The following is a 22,251-nucleotide window of genomic DNA, read 5'->3' as shown; positions in this document are numbered from 1 at the left end:
CATCACCCCACACATGCCTCCATTACCTCCTCCATTGCAGCACGTTAGTCTCCTTAAGCTTTGCAGGCACACTGTGGCAGTCAGGATGCTGGCAGAGAGTAGTTATGGGAACTGGACAAGGTGAGCTGTGGTGTTCGGTAAGGGGAAGCAGCCAACCTGTGATTAACCTGCACACACAGAGCTGGTGAAAAATCTCACTTTCTTTTCCCTTCTGATGTCTTTGCAGGTGCCTCCCATTGGTCAAGCCTAACCCGAAGCCAGAGGGCAAGGGGACCTGTTGATGCAGTCCATACAGGTCAGCCTGCCTGGGCACAAAGCTGGGTGGGCAAGGGTAAAGAAGATCTGGAGGGGCACGTGGAAAATATCCAGAACCACTGGATAGCTCTGTAGCTAGTTGGCTCCCTCACTTCCTTCTCGGTGAGGCCTTCTCTGGCACCATTGCTAAATTTCAAGCCCCAGAAGCCCTCTTTCCATGCTGGGGTTTTTTTTTTATATATATAGCAGCTAATATTCCCTGGCATATAATGTATTTATCTGGCCTCCATGAGGGCAGGGACTTTGTTTTATTCACTGCTATTATCAGTGCCTATAATATAGTAGGTGCTCACTAAATGTAAGGTAAATGAATGAACGAATGCACTCTTAGGAGCCACCCTAGACTGAGTCTACTCTCAGTCAGACACAGCTGGGTGTAGGTGTCTGGTGGTTATTCATGCCTGCTGCTCTCAGGTTCCTCTAGACAAGCACAACTGCTGCCATGTTTTCAGGTCAGAGGTTGGGTAAGCCTTTGCTCTCCCAGGATTGAAACTTGCATGACTGTTTGTCAACTTGAACCTTATGGAAACTGTTGTTGCATTGATTAGCCTGGGCTTTGCTTTGTTGTTTTTCAAATTGTCAGAAGCAGGGAGTAGATTCACAGTCACGGGGAGATTGGCCCTTCCAGGTGGCACTTCCATACCGCAAAGGTAATGCTTATGGGCCGGTTTCTAAAGTACGTAGGCTCGGGAGCCACTTCCTTGAAGCTCAAGGGCAGGGGGGCATGAGCTGGATCCCCTGACCACAGTGGTGATGAAACAGGGATAGGTCAGATCAGGACAAGCAAAAACATGTTCGAATTCCTAGAACACTGTAGCTGTGTCCAGGATAATATTTTTACTCTACAAGTAGCATATGAATATATTCTCATTGTGGAAGAAACCAAACAATCCAGCTACAGTTAAAATTCTCTTTGCTTCCCAACTCCACTCCCCAGAGGTAACCACTGTTATCAGCACAGAATGCCCTCTTGTAAACCCTCTTGTTTTCCATATGTACATAATTCGGTTATGTGCGGGTATTTAAAAATAAATGGTATCACACAGTGTACTCCTATACTGATTTCTGACTTGCTTTTTTCACTCAGTAATACATCTTGGAAACCTTGCCATGTTATAACACTTGGACCTCACTCATTCTTTTTAAATTAAACTTTTTATTTTGAGATAATTGTAGCTTCGCGTGCAATTTAAGAAATAATACAGAAAGATTCCATATACTCTTCACCTAGTTTTGCTCAGTGGCAACCTCTGCAAAACTCCAGTACAATGTCACAAGCACCACAGTGACATCTCAAGACAAGAGATTTTCATCACCACAAGGGTCCTTCACGTTGTCCTTTCATAGCCACACCCACATCCCTCCCACCCCCACCGTCTCCTTAACACCTGGCACTCACTAATCTGCCTCTGTTTCTAAAATTATGTCATTTCAATAATGTTATATACATGGAATCATATAGAATTATTTGTTTTCTTCAGTCAGCATGATTATCTGCAGATTCATCTAGGCTGTTGTACGTGTCAACAGTCTTTTCTGTTTTGTTGCTGAGTAGTTCCACAGATAACGTATCCACTCGCTCCTTGAAGGACCTCTGGGTTGTTTCCTTGGGGCTATTGTGAATAAAGCTGCTATGAACAATCATGTAACAGGTTTTTATGAGGACATACATTTTCATTTCTCTGGCATAAACGTCCAAGAGTGCAATTGCTGGGTCATATGGTAGATGCAAGTTTAGCTTTTGAAGTCACTTGCCAAACTGTTTTCCAGAATGGCCATACCATCTCACATTCCCACCAGGAGTGTGTGAGGGACCCAGTTTCTCTGCATCCTCACCAGCATTTGGTGTGGTCACTACTTTTTTTTTAAATTTTTTTAAGCTATTCTGATAGGTACGTAGTGATATCTTATGGTTTTAATTTGCATGTCCCCAATGGCAAGTGATTGAACACTTTTTCATATATTTACTTGCCATCCATATATCCTTTTCAGTGAATTGTCTGTTCATGTCATTTTTGGATTGTTAAGTATGAGATCTAGCTTATATGCCTAGCTCTAGATTCCAAACCCTTTCCTTTTTCTGAAAATTTTATAGTTTTACATTTTACATATAAGTTTGCTATGCATTTTTTCCAGCTTTATTGACATATAATTGACTTATAGTGTATAAGTTTAGGCATGCAATGCGATGATTTGATACACATATATATTGCCAAATAATTACAACAATAAGATTAGTTTGTGATGCATTTTAAATTGATTTTTTTATGAGTTATGGAACAGATTGTATTAGTTTCCTGACACTGCCATAACAGATTGCCATAAACCTGGTAGCTTAAAACAACAGAAATTTATTTCCTCATGGTTCTGGAGACCAGTCTGAGGTCAAGGTGTCGGCAGGGCCACCTCCCTCTGGAAGTTCTGGGGTAGGGTCCTTCCTGCCTCTTCCATATCTGCCTCCATCTTCACATCACCTTCTCCTCTGTGTATGTCTTCTCTCTGTGTGTCTATTTCCTAAAGGTATGCGTCATTGCATTTAGTGCCTACTTGGATAATCCAGAATACTCTCCTCCTCTCAAGATCCTTGACTTAATTACATCTACAAAGACCTGTTTTCTAATTAAGGTCCCATTCACAGGTTCTGGGAATAAGGACATGGACATATCTTTTGGGGGGCTACTATTCAACCCACTGCAGAAGTCAACGTTTACTTTTTGCCTGTGTCCGATAGCTCCAGCATCATTTGAAAAGGCCATTTTCTTCCATTGAATTGCTTTTGCACCTTTACTGAAAATTAGGTGGGCATTATTTGTGTTGCTCTCCTTCTGCGTTCTTTGTTCCATTGATCGATGTGTTTATCCCTCTAGCATGATCAGACAGTCTTGATTACTGTAGCTACATAATAACTTTTGAAATTGGGTAGAGTGATCCTACTTTCTTCTTTTTTATTATTAGTTTCCGGTGTACAAAACAATGTAATAGTTAGACATTTACACCCCTCACAAAGTGATAACGCCCTCCCCCAATCTACTACCCCTCGGACATTGTGTAGAGCTGTTACAATTCCATTGACTCTATTCCCTATGCTGTACTCCATATCCCATGACTATATATATATATATTAAATTATAATTGACATTCAGTATTATTCAGCCTCAGCTTCAGGTGTACAGTGCAGTGGTCAAGCATCTACACCGTCCATGAAGTGGTCTCCCTAATAAGACATGTGCCCATCTGACACCTACAAAATCTTTACATTATTGATTATATTCCCCAAACTGTCTTTCATATCCCTGTGGCAATATTGTGGTTACCATTATTCTTCTTTTTCAAAATTGTTTTGGCTATTTTAGTTCCTCTGCCTTACCATATAAATTTTATTTTATTTCATTTTATTTAAAGATTTTATTGGGGAAGGAGAACAGGATTTTATTGGGGAACAGTGTGTACCTCTAGGACTTTTTTTTTCCAAGTCAGGTTGTTGTCCTTGCAATCTTAGTTCAGCTTCAAGTTGTTGTCCTTTCAGTCTTAGTTGTGGAGGGCGCAGCTCGGCTCCAGGTCCAGTTGCCGTTGCTAGTTGCAGGGGGCGCAACCCATCATCCCTTGCGGGAGTCAAACTGGCAACCTTGTGGTTGAGAGGATGTGCTCCAACCAACTGAGCCATCCGGGAGCTCAGCGGCAGCTCAGCTCAAGGTGCCGTGTTCAATGTTAGTTGCAGGGGGCACTGCCCACCATCCCTTGCGGGACTCAAGGAATTGAACTGACAACCTGGTGGTTGAGAGCCCACTGGCCCATGTGGGAATCGAACCGGCAGCCTTAGGAGTTAGGAACACGGAGCTCTAAGCACCTGAGCCACCGGGCCGGCCCTACCATATAAATTTTAGAATAAGTTTGTCCATGTCTAAAATATCCTCCTGGAATTTTTGTAGGAATTGCACTAAGGCTGTATATAAACTTATGGAGAATTGACATCTTCACTACGTTGACTCTTCTAATCTATGAGCATCGTATATTTCTCAATTTATTTAAGTCTTTGAATTCTTTCATCAGCATCTTGTAGTTTTGAGCATACATGTCCTATGCATGTCTTGTTACATTTACACTTAAATAGTTCATTTTGAGCAATTATAAATGGTATTGCATTTTTTAAAAAAGATTTTATTGGGGAAGGGGAACAGGACTTTATTGGGGAACAGTGTGTACTTCCAGGACTTTTTTTTTTCCAACTCAAGTTGTCCTTTCAATCTTAGTTGTGGAGGGCGCAGCTCAGCTCCAGGTCCAGTTGCCGTTGCTAGTTGCAGGGGGCGCTGCCCACCATCCCTTGTGGGAGTCAAGGAATCCAACGGGCAACCTTGCGGTTGAGAGGATGCTCTCTAACCAATTGAGTCATTCGGGAGCTCAGCGGCAGCTCAGCTCAAGGTGCCATGTTCAACCTTAGTTGCAGAGGGCGGAGCCCACCATCCCTTGGGGGACTAAAATTGAACTGGCAACCTTGTGGTTGAGAGCCCACTGGCCCATGTGGGAATCGAACCAGCAGCCTTTGGAGTTAGGAACATGGAGCTCTAACCACCTGAGCCACCGGGCCGGCCTGGTATTGCATTTTTAATTTTGGCATCCATTCATTCATTGCTAATATAGAGAAATACAATTTATCTTGTATCTGTCAACCTTGCTGAACTTATAGTTCTAGGAATTGTTTTGTAGTTCCTTGGGATTTTCTACATACACCATCATGTCATCTCCAAATAGGGACAGGTTTATTACTTCCTTTTCAATTTTATGCCTTTCATTTCCTTTTCTTGCCTGATTTTACCAGCTAGAACTTCCAGCATTATGTTGAATTAGAGTGTTGAGTGCAGACATTTTTGCTTTGTTCCCAGTCTGAGGAGGAAAGCATTCAGTCTTCCACCATTAAGTTTAGTGTCAGCTATAAGTTTTCTGTAGATGCTCTTTTTCAAGTTGAAGAAATTCCTTTCTTTTCCTAGTTCTGGGAGGAATTTTTTTTTTTTTTATCATAATGGGTATTGTTTTGTTAGTGCTTTTTCTGCATTGATTGACATGATCGTGTGATTGTTTTTTAGTCTGTTAATATGGTAGCTTGCCTTGATTTGTTTTCAGATATTAAAACTGTCTTGCATCTGTGGAATAGACCCCACTTGATAATGGTGCATAATTCTTACATATTACTGAATTCTATTTGCTAATGTTGTATTGAGGAGTTTTGCTTCTATATTCATGAGGGATGTTGGTCTGTAGTTTTCTTTTTTGTTTATGTCATCTGGTTTTTGCATCAACATAATACTAGCTTCATAAAATAAATTGGGAAGTATTTTCTCCTCTTCTATTTTCTGGAAGAGATTGTGTAGAATTAGTGTTAAATCTTTAAACATTTGGTGGTAACCATGGGACCTGGAGGTTTGTTTTTTGGGAGTTTTGAATTGAATTCAATTAGACTTTCTTAATAGTTATAGGGCTGTTCAAATCATCTATTTCCTATTGAGTGTTTTGGGAGTTCGTGTTTGTCAAGCAATTGGTTAGTTTCACTAAAATTCTCAGAGTATGTAGAGTTGTTCTTAGGATTCCCTTATTATCCTTTTGATGTCTGAAGGGTCTATAGTGATACTTGTTTTGTTCCTGGTATTAGTAATTTGTGGTTTTCTCTTTGTAAGTCGTACTAAAGTTTGATAATTTTACTGATGTTTTCAAAGAGACAGCTCTTGGTTTCATTGATTTTCTCTAATTGTTTTCCTTTTTAATATTATATATTTCTGTTCTTATTTTAATTTCCTTTCTCTGTTTGTTTTGGCTTAATTTTATTTATTATTTATTTTATTTTAGCTTTATTATTCTTTTTCTAGTTTCTTAAAGTAGGAACTTAAATTACTGATTGGACCTTTTTTCCAGAATAAACATTTTATGCTATAAATTTCCCTTTAAAATTGCTTCCCACAAATTTGTTTGCTTTAGTTACATCCCACAAAATTTGCCGTTATATTTTAATTTTCATTCACTTCAGTGTATTTTTAAAATTTCTCTTGAGATTTCATCTTTGACCCATGGATGTTTTAGAAGTACTGTTTATTTTTTAAGTGTTTGGATCTTTTTTTCTTATCATTCTATTATTATTGATTTTTAGTTTGATTTCATTGTGGTCACAGATTTAGTCAATTTTATGTCAATTGTTTTTAATTTGTTGAGGTTTGTTTTATGGCACAGTATATGGGCTATCTTGGTCAATGTTCCATGAGTACTTGAAAAGAACATCTATTCTTCTGTTGTTGGATGGAGTGTTCTATAAATATTAAATTTGATCCTGTTGGTTGAGAGTGTTGTTGAGTTCTTCTATATCCTTGTTGATATTCTGTCTAGTAGGTCTATCCCAGTTCCTCACTCAGCCTTCTCTGACATTACCCCAGTAGGGAGGTTTGGGGTACCTGGTTACACTTTAGCAAGGGTGGAAATCTACTTTTTCAACCCTTCCTTTGCAGGTGGGGTTGGGGATGAGGACACATTTTTTTTCTCTTGTGGTATTTGGCTGGAGTAGAGAAGTTATTGTCTAAAATTTTCTGTCTTACCTCCTTTTCTGGTCCTTTGGTTAGAGAGACGGGCTGTTTTGTTTTTGTTTTTTGTCTCGCACCTGTTAGTGTTTCCAGGTTGCAAGTTTTTTGAGCTTTGACTCTGGGATATATGAGACAAAACAGAAATCCAGGGAACTTAGCACCATGCCATTCCTTGAGTCCTGAGGTCTCTTGCTAGCATACCTCTTTTCTCCAACTTTCAGAATCTTTTTGTGTTTGTTTTATTTATAATGTTCAGTGGTTTAAGTTGTATTTATTGTTTTAGTTTTACTGAGTGAGAAGAATAGGGAAAAGTATATCTCCTCCATCTTCCTAGAAGCAGAAGTCTTAATTATTCCTTTAAATATTACATAATTATGTAGAGTATAGCTTTTATGAGAGTTTATTTAACTATTTACCTATTTGAGGAACACAGGTTGTTTCTAAAATTTGATGGCTGACATTTCAATAAACATTTATACATGTGCAAGAGTTTCTTTAGCATAGATGCTAAGAAGTGGAGTTAATGTGTAATAGGGGATGTGTATTTTACATACTAATAGATGCTGCCAAATTCTTACCTGGAATGGCTGTACTCCACCCAGCAGTGTATGAGAGTAGCAGTGTTGCTCACCTCCATGCCAATACTTGATGCAATCAAACTTTTAATTACCAGTGTGATGGGTGAAAGATGGTATCTGATGGTTGTTTTCATTTGCCCGTCTTTTATTTCTAGAGATTGAGCATTTTTTCAAATGTCTATTGGCCATTTGTAACTCTTCTTCTGAATTGACCGACCATATATTTTGCCATATTTCTTTTAAGTTTTTCCCTTTTTTATTGAGCTACACAAATTATATATATTAATTAGTTTTTATCTAATATATGTTGAAAATAATATATTTCTTACAGTTTATCATATGTCTTTTAACTTTATTGATGGTGTCTTTTGGCTAAGAAATTTTTTTGATGTAGATTCAAATTTATCAACCATTCCTTCATGGCTTTTGTGTTGTGTAAAAAGGATTTCTGTACACCAAAGTCACAAATATACACACCTGCATACTTCTCATTATAGTTATAGGTATTTATATATATATATATGTTTAGTTGTTTGAGCTATCTGGAGTGTGTGTGTGTGTGCGCACATGCATGCACGTAGTATAAGATAGGGATCTAATTTAGTTTTTTTCCAAATGGAAAGCCAATTGTTCTAACACTATTAAATAGCCCATATTTTCAGCACTGCCTTGTAAGTGACGCATATTATTTATTTAATATCTTTACATGAGCTGGTTTGGGGGTTCTCTGTTCTCTTTCACTCATTTACTTGTCTATTTCTGTGCCAATACCACACCCTATTAATTATTATATATTTGATACCTTGTATAATAAATCATTCTTTATTGTCCTTTCCCCCAAAACATTTTAGCTTTTCTTGTATATATTCTCTTTCATATGGATGTTCAAATGAGTTTGTCAGGTTCTGTGAAAAATTCCTATGGAACAGATAATAGTTTAGAGGTTACCAGAGTAAGGGGGGAGGAGGGTGGTACAGGAGGGTAAAGGGGATCAAATATATGGTGATGAAAGGAGAACTGACTCTGGGTGGTGAACACACAATGGGATTTATAGATGATGTAATACAGAATTGTACACCTGAAATCTATGTAACTTTACTAACAAATGTCACCCCAATAAAATTTAGTTAAAAAAAATTCCTGTGGAAATTTGATTGGGATGGCAATGAGTTTATACATTAATTTAGGGAGAATTGACATGTCTCCTTTTCTCCACACAATTTTTCCTCATTTCACGAAGAACACTGGTGGCTGCCATGAAAGATGTTTAGGGTCTAAAGAAACCACACAAGCCCTGTGCTGGTAAACACACACACGTTTGTTTCTGTGTATTTGTGAAAGCTTGTGCTTCTGGCTCTAAGGGTATTTATTATTAACATGGGCTGGGCTCTGAACTAGGTCTGTTGTTCAGTGGTACTTCCAAAGTGGGGGGCAACTCTTTTTCCTGATCTGAAAGAAGCAACAAAACAACAAAAAACCCAAAACTCTGGCTTGATAACACACTTTGCTGGACTTCAAGGAAGGGAGTGAGGACTGAGTGAAATAGACAAGCTGCACATGGTAATGTCAGGATTTTCTATCTGGGAGAGCCCAGGATGACTGCACGTATGAGTGGTGGAGGATGGAAAGTACCAGAAATTATGAGTGCCCACCTATTCCACGCTGGCGTCTATGGGGTGGGGTCCTGAGGAACTACAGGGCCACCCATTCCCAGAAGGGTGCTCTCATTCATTGTGTATATCTATGGCACGTGGGGGAAGACAGGCTAGGCTGGTAGCTGGGCCTATTGGGCCTGATGTTCTGGACAGACCACAGTGTGGGTTTGAAGGTGGATCTGCCTACCTTTGGGTCCACTGCTGACATAACACTCCCCAGTTCTGTGGAGTTTCTGTCTTTGTGGGGGTGCTGATGCCTGGATAATTTACCCTTGTATAGGAATGGCCCATTCTATCACAATAGAGCCATGCTGCCTGCCCAGTGGTGTTCATTCATTGTTACTAACTGGCAGTGGATACCAACAGCCAGTTGCACAGGTCTTGATGCGTGGCCTGGGGGTGGGAGGCTGCCTCGGGGCTGCCAAAGCAGCCCCACCTACCCACTCAGGTGCTCAGGTATCTGGGCCCAGAGGGATATTCAGTAACATTAGGCTGCCTTAGAGTTCAGCTGGAGCCCTCCCAAGTTTTCTCAGAGGAGGAAGTGGTAACTGGTTTAGGTGCTCAAACCTATGTTCCATCCAGCCAACAGGACAGACACTGTCCCCAGATATCTGTATTCTCCCCCCACAAGGTCATGGTCTCCAAGGCAGGAATGAGGCCTGAGCCATCAGCACCATCTATGGACCTTAGCATGTAACAAGGCCAAAAAAACGTCAGTCTAATAAAGAAAGTACAGAATGCTATGTGGATTTTAGTTACCCCACTTTTAAAAATCCGATCTGTCATTGTCTTTTCCAAAGCCAGCATCTCTTGGAGCTGTGCCTTTTCTTCCCCCATTTCCATGACTTTGGTGCCTCTTCCTAACTCAAAGCTCTGATCATGTCCTCGGCTGTGTGTTAAAGCATGTTTGCGGAATCAAGTCAAACACCCATCTGGTTTTCTCCTTGAATGTCATTTATAGGTTTTGTTTTATTTCCAAAGTGGTAAATGTCCTCTGTGATGTGGTCTAACCTTCCCTTTGTGTGTGTGTGTGTGTGTGTGTGCACGGACGCGCGCTGCAGGTCGGAGAACAGTGCAGCTTGATGCTGTTTGAACTTTGGAGTCAGCTATAACTGGTTAATCTAGTTCCTCCTCTGCTTCTTAGCTGCTTGACCCTGGCCCTCGCTTCACCTTTCTCTCATCTCCTGTTTCTCACTGTTAAGGCCATATCACAAAATGACCCCTACTTGAGGTTAGTGGTAAAGACTCAGTGAGGGGTGGCTGGTTTGCTCATCGGTTAGAGCGTGGTGCTAATAACACCAAGGTTGACGGTTCGATCCCCTGCATGGGCCACTGTGAGCTGCGCCTTCCTTAAAAAAAAAAAAATAAAAGCCTTATTTAAAAAAAAAGACTCAATGAGAGTAGAGGTGAACCCGGCTTCCAGTGCCCGAAGCTTCCAGGGGTTCAGCCTACTGAGGTCAAGGCTGGCAGAGCAGTGCTGACGGGGCTGCTGCCCGTTGGGGGGCTGCTTTCCGCACGCAGAGCAGCTCCGCCGTCTTGTTGCGTCACCCCGCGAGGCTGCGGGGGCGGCTGGTGCGGGCGCAGCCACGGGATGAGTCACGCATGGTCCGTCAGCGCCTCCGGAACAGGCCCCGCCCGAGTGTCTGTCCCTCGCCCGGCAGAGGGCGCTGCAGTGCAACTGCTCCAGCTGCCAAAGACGGCGCTACCTCTGGCTGGGAGGGAAAGATGCGGGGCCCAGAGCTGGGCTGGGTGGGAAATATGTCTGCAGTCCGGTGGTGGCTTTGTTTTTAAAACAGAAGTGATATGCACCTCCAAATGACCAGTCCCCGTGCAGAGTGATGAACCGACAGGGCTCTAGTGAAGTGCCTCTTGCTCGTTCAAAGCTTTTGAGCAGGGATGTGGAAAGCTCGAGACTTCCCAACTCCCTCCAGACTGTCCCTGGTAAGGTGGGTGGCCGCTTTCCAAGGTAGATCTGCCTAGGGACCTAGCCCTTAATCTATTCCCCTCTGACCTTCCCAGCCGAGGTGATGCAGGTAACAGAGATTTTGGCTGACTGCACGACGAAGCGTTTGGTTATTAAGGGACCAGGGTTTCAGTGCCAGCTCCATCTCAAGGTTGCTGTGTAACCTTGGCCATGTCATTATTCATTCGTTAACAAAACATTCACTGTCTCCACAAGGCACTGACAGGAGGGCAAGGGAGTACACCAAAGCTGTGAACAGACAATTACCCCAACATTCAAATAGCTTATGCCTCACACAGGGCGCCACATATAGGTGATTGTGATCTGTAAATATGTGCTCAATGAATTCAGTCACCACTCCAGAGAAGGGATTTTTGGTCACTGTTGTGTTCCAGGTACCTAGAACAGTGCCTGGCACACAGTAGGTACTCAGCAATTTGTCAAATGAATGATAGAGGAATGCACTGACTGTTTCATGAGCACAGAGGGCACCTAACCCACAAGAGCAGTGAGATTTGAACTAAGTGTTGAGGAAAAGGGGGTGTTAGCTAGGCATACAGGGCTGGGGGGAAGGGAGATGACCCAGGCAGAGAGAAGGTCCTCAAGGTACACAGGCCAGTGTCCGCACCTCTCTGTGCTTCAATCCCCTCCTATAGGAAGAAGAGGACGAGGATGGCCCTTTAATCTCTTAGATTCTACTTCTAAGAGTCTTCAATTCTAGAAATGAATCCAGTTACCCAGGTTAGGGCCTGACCAGTGTGGGGCAACTTTGCAGTACAAGAGCTTCAGGTTCTGACTTTTGACTCAGCCTGTCTTCAGAATAAAGACTTGGTGATCTTAGATACCTCTCTCCATCCCCTTGCTCTCTTTGACCTTGGAAATCTCCCTCGAATCCCCATATAATAAATTATGCACCATGAAAGTCAGCACGCATTTGTATGTTGCCATGATTTTTCTTCATATTAATTTGGTTTTTGAAATAAAGCCTTTGTTAATTACAGATTGTTAAACTAACAGAGGTTAATTGTGGGCAAAACAGAAAAGTACAAAGAAGAAAACAAAAACCACCCATACTTTCACTACTCGATGTAGTTCCTTAAAAAAGACACACATGTGAACTCATATAACCACATTGTCACAGATGGCTATCGCATGAGTCTTAAGTTCCTAACGAAAGCATGAGCTGAGGGCAGTTTTCTCTTACCGTCCATTAGTTGTGTCTCTGATGGGAAGAGATGTTGGCTAGGACCCCAAAACTCTGGTTCTTGAGCCAGCTACAGGCTATCATGCTAAGTCCTCAAAAAAACATACTGCTCAGAGGACTTTTCATTCTGAGACAGGGTTCTGGACCCAAACCACTATGTGGCCTCCTCGCCCCACCTGGAGTTAGACTAGAATTAGGCTAGATTACATGGGGGCCACCAGGCCTCCTTGGGTCCAGACCAGAGACAGTGCTGAGCAACTTTCGGGGGGCCATGGGGAGGGGCTGCTTGGGAACTTGCTTCCCCTATCTGCCTGAAGGGAGTCCCCACAAATAAACCCATAACCCAAGCTTACTAAGTTTCCCTGGTTCTTCCTATAAGAGCTCCATCCCCAGCACACTGGACCCTTTCTGGGTCCCATTTCCGTGCTATTCAATGTGTGATCCATGGGCCAGCATCACGGATCTCTAGATGATGGTTTGTATATTAAAGTTTACAAGGCAAAGTTTAGATTCAAGTTCCGAAGGTCTGCGGTGGTACGTGATGTTCTTCCCTTTGCAACAAGCTCTAAGTAATAGTGATGTTGCTGTTCCACAGGCCACACTTTGAGCAGCAAGGATCTAGAAGCCTCTTTTGCCCTCCCTTTTCCTCCCTGCTTGCAGGTGAAAGGGCAGGAGAGGCCTCCAGTGTTCCCTAGAGGTTAGAATGTGCAGACGTACACATGCACACAGTTGAGGGCTATGTCTTGGGTGTTGAACAAATGTTTGGTGAGTGAATACATGACGTTGAGAGGTGAGAAGACTTAAGGCTACACGCCCACCCCCCACCGACCTTGCCATTTCAGTGGTGATGCCTCAGCTTCTCTATCACGACATGGAATTGGTGCCTTACCCATGTTTGCTCTGGCTTTGTCTTTCCTTTCTCACTGCTTCTGTTCTCACTCTAATACTTCTCATCTATCACCTGCCTTCCTGCCTCTAGTCTTTTTCCCCTCCAGTTCATTAATAAGAGTCTGCAGCTACACCTCAGGTCTTGAAGAAATACTTCCAGACTCTTCTCCACTCTGAACCTGCTTTTCCTACCTTGGTGTCTCTGGGTCCTGGAAACCATATCTGGTTTTCCCAACTGCCCCCTTTCATCCTAGACCTTTTTCTAGGACCTGACCTGCTATGCCCTTGCACCCAACTACTTTTGCATTCCAGTTTGGTTACAGTACCCCAGGCCCCTGCTTGGCCTGCAGGGAAAGTCAAACATGGCGGCCTGGTTCTCTATTCTCATGTTCTTATTACTTTATACATGTTGTCTTCCTAAGTAAACTCTAAACTCCTGGAGGGCAGGACTCTCTGTGTCTTATTCCTCTCTTTATCCCTTGCAACACCAGCATCTTCATTCATTCATTCATTCATTCATCCATTTCTCAAAGACTGAATGTCCATTCTATACCACCAGGCCTGATACCAAGGGCTAGGGTAGCAAAGGGGAGGCAGTATATTTAAGGAGATTCAAGGTAACAGAGAAGTTCAATAACAAGATTGGCAAGCTGATTTTGGTCCCACGCCAGTGGAAATATTTGTGAAAATGGTTGGTGAACAGACAGGGCCTGCCCATGCCTAGAACAGATAAGGAATTCTGGCTGGCAGACACTGGAGGCCTACCTTAGGGGCCTTGGGGAGAAGTGGGAGAAGGAGATGGAGTATTGTCTGCTTTTTTTCAAAATGTGTGCAGAGAAGGGGAAATAGCAATTGTGGTCTTGACAAAAACAATATTTCCAGTTGTTACCTGAAACAATAGGATTGGAGGGTATAATTCTAAGTGGCGGGTGATGTAATGGGAATAGCACTGAACTAAATTTCTTGGTAGAACTCAGATTCCATGACCCTTTGACCTGGGTTTCAGTGCCAGCTCTCCCTCTTGCTCGCTCTCAGACCTTGGCACAGCCTCAGTTTCTTCCTCTCTGACACGAAGGATGTGGAGCAGCGTGGTATGTGTGAGCTTGGGCCCATGAACTGGAAGCTCCCTCTGAGCTCTTTACATTCTTGGCAATGTGGCAGGAAGAGAAGTCCCGAGTAGGAAGGCTCAAGAAGCAGAGCAGACTGGGAGGTGGTCGAGGAGTGGAGAGGGAAGGGCCTGGAGAGGGGCTGACGCATCGGTGGTATATTTAGGAGGAAATGGAACTGACAGGAACTGTCAATCCAGCACACGGTGGGGAGGAAGTAAGACAGGTGAAAGAAGCTGAAGATTTTGCTCCAACCCAGGAGGACTGAGTGACAGGAATCTTGGGTCCCAAGTCCAGCACTGCCAGCAAACTGCCGTGTGTTCTTAGTCCAGTCCTTGCCTCTTTCTGGGTCTTAGCAGTTGTCACATCTGCACAGTGAAGGGATGCCTTTGATCGTCCCAACCCCCCTCCCTGACCCATGACAACTGCAAGAAGTTAGGGAGTGCTTCAGTTTTCCAAATTGCCCTGTAGCTTGTTAGACTCGTAACTGGGAAGCCCAGGACCACGGCACAGCCCTTAACACTCGCAGTGCCTTGAGCATCCAGGTAGGGGGACCAGCGGGTGAATCATGAGTGGAGCTGTAGGGAGAGGCCTTGGGGACTCTCCTGAGAGGTGAAGCCCAGTGATGGCCAGTCCCCGAAAAGGAGCGTGTTTCTTGGCCTCAGAAGACCTGGCCTTGGCAGTGTTTGAAAGGCGACATTTAAAGATCCCAGGTCCCCAAAGCATAGAAATGTCATGGCATTATGCATGGCATTGCATCATGTTCGCACAGGAAGGGACCTTAGCTGGAAACAGGGCTTTGCCCTGGACTTTGAATAAATGGACTCTGCACCCTGATCTATAGAAGGCCACTTGCAGAGAACAGGAAGAGCTAAGTGTAGAGAGCCTCTTCTATGTCCTCATCTGGATGTAAGCACTTGACATGTGCTCATGAACTCACTGTAAGCCCCATGTTACAGGTGAGGAGACAGGCACAGAGAGGCTAAGTAGGTTGACCCAGATCACACAGCTAATGAGTGGAGGAGCAGGAGACCTGTGTCCAGAGCAATAAGCCACAGTGCTATTAGCAGTGTCTGTAACTGTCAGCAGTAGAATTACAGCTTTTCATATCACATTACAGTTGTTGCAGGTATGTCAAAAAATCATTTACGCTCATCACTACCTCAAAATTATGGTAGTCATTAGACCCACTGCTAGATCTTATTATATTGAATGTGTTCATCAACAAGCACGTATGACTAGATTGTAAATTGCGTCTCAGTATACAGTAATCAGTTTCCTTTGTAATCTTGGGTAATTTATCTAATGCATTTAAAAGCACTTTTTTCCAAGAAAACGTCCAGACTGCCAAAGGTCGTGGGGTCCACACCATGCTCTAGGGGGCTCTTCTGATAGAGGGCACACTGCAGACTTGGTGAGCTCTGTGCCAGCTGCTTTGCCCATGTGCTCTCAGTGCAGCCCCTCGACTCTGGGAGTGTGCTGTGATTGTCCCACTTGATTCATGAGGACACCGGGGCTAGTGATGGGGGGAGCCTCGTCTTCAGTCTCTGTCAAGAAAGTGACCAGGTGTGTGTCTTTGTTGGAAGATGAGTGCCAGCCCTCAAAGCAGTTCCCTCAAATACAAATGACCCTCTTAGGACAAAGGACACCTGAATGCACACTAGGAGACAGCAGTTTTTCAGCCCCAGTGCATGTCCAGATCTGGGGTATGGAACGCCTTCGTCCGTCCCCATATCTGTTATCTGGTCACCTGTATCCTGATTCCCTCCCTGACTGCCACAGGGCCACAGACGGGCTCCCAGCCCTGTCAGGCCGATGGCTTAGCTGCTTTTCTCACAGAGGGAACTGGGAAATATGGGGGCAAGGGGACGATGAGGGTGTGCTCACAGCCTCTTCCTGCGCCCTCATCCTTGAATGGCAGATCCCTCCGGGTCGTTACTGCCTCGTCAGGAGCAGGGAACACTGTCTACTCCTCCGCCTCTGGCACATACACAAAATGGCTCACACCCAGATTCTTCCCCTACCCAACCCAGCAGAATGTCCCAACTCTGATCCAGGTGAATAGCTGGTGGCCGGGGCAGGACAGCACACTGGGGGGGGGGGGAGAGTCAGACACCAGGTCCCCAAATCTGCAGGCTTCTGCTGTGACAGGAGAATGCAGCAAGCTGGGGGCTCGGCAGGGCTGCAATGATTATCGTTTCACTGTCAAGAAAGGAGACTTGCTGACACTGACACGGGGCGTGATGTTAGAAGCAGGACTCCTAGTCCAGTGCTCCTTTTCCCACAGCCACCTTCCGCCTTCAGCTTTGGCCCCTAACCTGCCCATCCCAGGAAACTGACCCACTTTCCACCATGGCACTGTGACTCTAACAGTATCTGTCATGTCCCCCAGCAGACGTCTGCAGCCGGCTGCTTTGTGGGCATCTCGAACAAACCTCCAGGTCTGAGTCTGGATGGAGAGTGGAGGGGTGGTGCACTTGGGGTCTGGTGCTTGTGTTGCCTTCTCCCACCTTTTCTTTTGGGACATTTTAGCCAGGTGAGGTTCCCCACCCCACCCCCACCCCAAAGAGGAGACTATGTCTTTAAGAAAGGACGAGTCAGAGCTACAGGGATCAGTTTCAGGCAGCCCTCAGAAGGCAAATCTGGATTGAGTTTAGGAAGAAAAAAGAAGGGGTTAGCTTTGGTCCTGCCTCCTTTCCTTTCTCTCCTTTGCTCGTCCCTCCTCCAGCCTTAGTCTGCAAAGTCAGTTAACTCGGCCAGGAGGTTACGGAGCCTTGTCCTCTCACCTTGGCCCTCCTCCAGCTCCCGAGCACATCATCTGGAGGACTGTGGGGCAAGTTGCTGGAATGATTAGGTACGTGGTCTGGACATTTTAACCTTTGGCCTGTCAGGAAGATCTGCGAAGTGTCCAATGTGGACCTGGTGGGAGGTGGGAGGGGCACCCCCAGGACCTCTACGAAGGTTGCTAACTGAGCCAGGAAGACGGGTGGGCTTTCATCTCAGTGACTGCACCAGGAGTCTGTGGTCAGGAGTCTCAGGGCTCAGAGAGAGGCCTGGTCCAGGCAGCCAGCCCCCCTCCTTGGGAGTTGCCTACCCAACCCCTGATGAGTGGGAGTGTGGAGTGTGGGCTTCGCTGCTGCTACTGGAAGAACTGACGCCAGAGGGGTGCTGGCAACCCCATGAGAAAGGCTCACGGGAGCAGGTCCAGCCCCAGCCATCTGGCTGTCTGTCCATGACACCCTGGTGGCATGTAACCTCTCAGATGAGGCGAATGGGGTTCAGGCTGCACAAGTTGCATGTGTGGTGGGCCAGGAGCCATGCAAGGGCCTCTCGGGCTTGTTTTCACTTTGTGGGGTGACTAAAAGCAAGGCTGTTAGTTTTTAAGGACTTCAGTTTACACTTCAGAGGAAAGGACTTAATGCTGCTTAGCTGGAAGGGGGAAGCACAGAGGTAGAGAAGGCAAACTGGGCTGATGACAGAGATTTCTGTGAGCTCAAGAATGTTTTCCCCGTATACTTTTGGATTCATCCGTGCATTTATTTATGTATTTATTCAACGAACATCTGTTAAATGCCTATTGGCACCCACTGCAACCCAATATGTCAGCTGAGCTCCCACTTGACCTCCTTCTCTAGGTCTTTATTCCTGCCTTCGCTCACCCACATCCTGGCCCGTTTGACAGGGGACAAGGCACCAGCTTCTAGTGCACTCAGGTGACCTGATGAGGGCAAGATAAGTGCTGACGTTGTTGGCACTACAGTGGGACGTCTCACCTGACAACAGTCCCTCTTGAAACAGACTTGGGCCTCGGCCCCAAACATGACCTCAACTAGTGGGAAGGATTTTGCCAGTCAGGAAGCAGCAGGGACACAGAAGTTCAGCATCCCTCCTCCCAGACAGAAGGAGTGGTCCAAGCCTTCTTTAGAAAATTAGGGGTAGAACTGGGCCCCTGACTGGGCCTTCAGCCTCATATGTGGGCCAAGCATTAGTTTCATTTGCCAAGAGCATGTGAGGACTTTGTTCTTTGTGACTTAAGCAAGTTGTCATAATCTGGGCAGGAGGCATGCTGGGATCTCTGCCATCGAGGAATATTGGTTCTTGGGTGGTCTTTTGGGTGTGGAAGGCTTAGGCATGTTACAGACTGGCTTGAGTGTGTGTGTGTGTGTGTGTGTGCGCGCGCGCGTGCGCACACACTATATAGGAAGTAGTCCCTAGGAGAAAAAGCCTGGCGAAGTATAACCTTCTCCAAGAAGGCTTGGGATTCAGGACTGGACTAACAACTGGCAGATTGCTCAAGGACCCAATGAATCCAGTGAAAGAGCAGTGAGAGCAATGCCAGGGCCTGCTCACGCTGCTGGGGGCAGAGGTGAGAGGGGCTGAGCGGAACTGCCAGGAGCTATCACAACCCTATTTAAAAACAAAGCCTCATAGCAATATCTGTCCACATTGCACTCCTGGGCTAGCGCTGCCCTTATCTGAGGGCTTATTTCTGAGCTTGGAAGGGAGATGGGGAATAGACTGTGATTTTCTGAGGCTTATGATGGTGACTGTCATGCAGGGTGTCAGGCGGGGCATCTAGTCCCGCTCCCCCCATAAGAACCCAGGACATGGTGAGGCCAAAAAGGAAGACCCACGGAGCCATAGGGAGGGGAGTCACACCACTATATTCTCGCTGGCAGCTGGGTTGGAGACACAGGAAGCATGAGCCATACTATCCACAACCTACTGTCCATTTTTCTGCCAACCGACCGACCCGCTAACTGCAATCCGCGCTTGCTAGCTCAGCCACCATCTTCTTGCTAGCCCCCATTTTCTGCTAGCGTAGCCACGCCAGTTATATTAGTGGCCAGTGGCTCACTGGTTACAGCTGACGGCCAACTAGCCACAACTGATGGCCATCCAATCACAGTTGATGGCCATTTACTTCCTGAGCCAGCACCTTTCCACGTGAGGCCGAGAGCCTGGAAACTGCTCTCTGGGGCTAAGTCACCACAGTGACACTCTGCAAAGTTATCTTTGTCCACCCTTCAAATCCCACTGTGGCTGCTCCTGGTACCCAGGAAGGGCTATCACACAGCTGGACCTCCTGCTGCAGCACAGAGGCCCTGCCCTCTGCCATGCTGCGCCCACTTCTTGGACCACGGGCTCTGCCTGCAAGGCACTGTCACCCTTTCAGAGAAGAAAGCAGTTGTCCCAAGCAAGTTGTTCAGTTGGGTGGCTAGGGAGAAGGAGCGGGGGATTGTATCAGGAAGGTTAACTGCCCGCCAAGTCCTGGAGATAAAACAGGGGGAGTGGCCTTCCCATCTGGAGTCACTTCACGGCAGAAGCTCAGGAAAGGCTGTTTCCTCTCCTTCATGAGTGCAGTTTTGAGAGCTGCTTAGTTTCCCCTCCATTTTCTCTCTAAGTCTGATTTTCTGCTGGGAGCAGGTTTTGTGCACCATCTTTTTAAAGTGGAGAAAACCGCCCCTTAAATGTAAAGCTGAGTAATTTCAGTAAAAAGACCCAAGCGAACAAGGCATCTGCCCAAGTATGGGAAAGTATCCATCCATCTCTCCACTTCATCAGAAAAATAATCTGCCGAGTAGTGAGTCACGCTGGCTGCCTGTCAGCAAACACCACCATCCTTATCCACAGAGCCTGGAATAACGTAGGTGAGATGACAGCAGCCCTGACGAATAGAAGACACGAAGGGACTCACATTCCTGATGTCACAGCTGTTTGCACCATCCTTGCCCTCTCCTGAGCAATAGATAATGCGCTGAACCGGGCTGTGTCATCTGTGAGGCAGATCAATGTGGCTGGGGTGTGTCGTGCATCTTGATAAGTTGGGGTCTCTGCAGGGGGCCCTCAGGATCACAGCTGGGGAGCTCTTGTTCAGGGAGGAAAACGTACATAGAGTATACTGCGTCAAGCGGACTAGTTGTGAACGTGCAGCTGCACAAATTTTTATTTTTGTGCACATCTGTGTGTAACCAGCACGCAGATCAACATTTAGAACATTCTCCGCAGCCCAGAAGACTCACTTTTGCCCCTTTCACTTGGAGATCCTCTATTTACATGCACCAGAGTGCTGTCACCAAATGTTTATGGTGATGGGCTGGTAAATGTTTGACAGCCAGTCCTGGTGTGTGTAGGCGTGCCCTGCTTTGGATCGTTTGCCAAGGTTTGTGGTGTGAATATGCCTGCCATGGCTGATTTCAGCCTATGAACAGTTTACCAGCTGACTTACAAAATTCTGAAAATTTTACAATGGACTCCAGCTCAGCCTGGTGGGGTGCAGGTAAGGGCGGGCTCTCCAATAGTCCCAGGTCCAGTCCCTTTAGTGAGGAGAGAAGTGTTGGTGGGATTTCAAGTAATCTGTAACTTCCATTGTCCACGCACCAAATGTCAGTTGTGTCCCTACCTCACGGCAAGGTCTCAGGTCACAAACATGAGTAAACTATGGCTCTGTCCCCCAAGGAGCTTGCATAATTTAATGCTTGGAGGAAAAGGTAGACATATGCAGGTATATATGCAATAAATGGTGCTAGAGGCTGTAGTAGGAGACTACATGGAAATTATTGAGGGCCCCAAAGAGGATTCACTTCTGACTTGGAGTCTGAAATGCATTTCTTAGCCCACTTTACCTTGGAAGTGCCTTGAGGTTGAGAAAAAGTGCATCAGACTCATATATGACTGTCTTGGATTTGATTCCACCTCTTCCATGCTGTGTGATCTTGGGCAAGTCACTTAACAACTCTGAGCCTCAGGTTCCTCATCTGTAAAATGGGAGTGATAGTAGTACCTGCCCTACATCATCATTTTCAGTATTAAATGAGATAATTCATGTATAGCACTTAGCACACATGAGCATTTACTAATTATTAGCTTCAATTAGGAATTATTAACTACTAACTTGGACAAGCTCTGAGCCTCTGAGACTCATTTTCTTAATCTGTGAAATGAGAGTAAAATGCCAACCTTGTCAGGATTGCCTTGAGAACTAAATACACTCATGTATGTGAATTGTCTGCCCAGAGCTGGTTCTCAGCAAATGTTGGTTTTCCTCCCTTCCCCACTTTCCAATATACTGATTTATGCCCTCTCCCGAAAAAGTCCACCTCTGACATCTCAGGAAATAAATACATCAAGTAAGTACCCCAACCCCACTTTTTTAAACTTTTATTTTTAAATAATTATGCATTTGTAGGAAGTTGCAAAGAGTGTATAGGGGGTCCTTTGACCCTTCAGCCAGCTTCCCCATGCGCTCTGTGTGTGTGTGTGTGTGTGTGTGTGTGCAATTTTATCACCTGTGGATGTGTGTAACCATTCCCACAATCAAGATGCAGAACTGTTCGATCACCACAAGAGTCCCCTGGTGCTGCCTCCTGTTATTCACACCATTACCAACTTCCCCCATCGCTAACTCCTGGCAACCAAAACTCTTCTCCACCTATGTGATTTTCTTTCCAGAATGTTATAAAAAGGAATTCATATCATATGTAACCTTTCAAGACTGGCTTTTTTCATTCAGTATAATTTTCTTGAAGTCTTTGCAAGTTGTTGCTTCTATCAACAGTTTACTCCTTTTTATTGCTGAGTAGTAGTCCATGGTATCAATGTACCAGTTCATTTAACCATTCACCTATAGAAAGACCTCTGGGTTGTTTCCTTGGGGCTATTGTGAATAAAGCTGCTATGAACAATCATGTAACAGGTTTCTATGAGGACAGACATTTTCATTTCTCTGGCATAAACGTCCAAGAGTGCAATTGCTGGGTCATATGGTAGATGCAGGTTTAGCTTTTGAAGTCACTTGCCAAACTGTTTTCCAGAATGGCCATACCATCTCACATTCCCACCAGGAGTGTGTGAGGGACCCAGTTTCTCTGCATCCTCACCAGCATTTGGTGTGGTTACTTTTTTCTTTAATTAATTTTAGCCATTCTGGTAGGGATGGTGACACACTGTGATTTTAACTTAACATTTTCCTAATGGCTAAT

General features: G+C 45.0%; 1 protein-coding gene across 1 annotated transcript in view; it reads left to right on the top strand.

The window, feature by feature from the left end:
• Positions 1–275: 275 nt before the first annotated feature.
• Positions 276–22,251, top strand: part of NHSL2 (NHS like 2) — an 88,356-nt gene continuing 66,380 nt past the window's right edge. Inside the window, exon 1 of the mRNA XM_081041696.1 lies at positions 276–295. The gene's annotated coding sequence lies outside the window, so the exon portion shown is untranslated. The remainder of the gene's footprint in view (positions 296–22,251) is intronic.

Source organism: Rhinolophus hipposideros, assembly GCF_964194185.1.
Source record: "Rhinolophus hipposideros genome assembly, chromosome: X".
In the NCBI taxonomy this organism is placed as follows: Eukaryota; Metazoa; Chordata; class Mammalia; order Chiroptera; family Rhinolophidae; genus Rhinolophus; species Rhinolophus hipposideros.
Note: the sequence above shows the minus strand (reverse complement) of the source record. Positions and strands in the feature narration are given on the sequence as shown.